General features: G+C 40.0%; 1 pseudogene; it reads right to left on the bottom strand.

Moving 5' to 3' along the window:
* LOC111660757 (small nucleolar RNA U3) lies at positions 1-110 on the bottom strand (annotated as a pseudogene; the record flags this gene model as incomplete).
* Between the last annotated feature and the right edge of the window lie 392 nt (positions 111-502).

Genomic DNA, 502 nt, shown 5'->3' with positions numbered 1-502 from the left:
GCTCTGAAGGAAACATCTTCACTCTTCATCGTGGGCAGCGAGACCAAACTCTTTAGAAACACATTTCTCAAGTGAAGGACTAAAGAAATGATCCCTGAAAGTATAGTCTTGGTTTGGTCTGGATGTTTCTCAGGGTCTTATATCTACAGACGACCACTTTTACTCCTGGTGGAGTCATGTGGAGCAGGAGGACACACCTCCTTACATCACAGCTTGAATCTGGAGGAGCTGTGTCTTCCTGAACCAGGTATTGATCATGTAGGAGAGTAAATGTCCGTTTTATCTTTCTTGAATTGGCTCCAGGATTTTTTCACCTTTATATGTTATATATAACAAACCAACTCCTAATGTTGGGATAACAGTAGTGGAAATATGATCTGAGTGGAGCTGGTGCAGTTGTTTTAAATAAATGCTGTTTCTTAATTGCAGTTCCAGCTTTGTAGAAGATCAGGTGACGGGTTGAAGTTAAAGAGAAGTTGTAAAATATTCTCCTAAATCACAT

Source organism: Seriola lalandi, unplaced genomic scaffold, assembly GCF_002814215.2.
Source record: "Seriola lalandi dorsalis isolate HSWRI2012SDOR001 ecotype SW California unplaced genomic scaffold, Sedor1 jcf7180001991866, whole genome shotgun sequence".
NCBI classification, from domain to species: Eukaryota; Metazoa; Chordata; class Actinopteri; order Carangiformes; family Carangidae; genus Seriola; species Seriola lalandi.
Note: the sequence above shows the minus strand (reverse complement) of the source record. Positions and strands in the feature narration are given on the sequence as shown.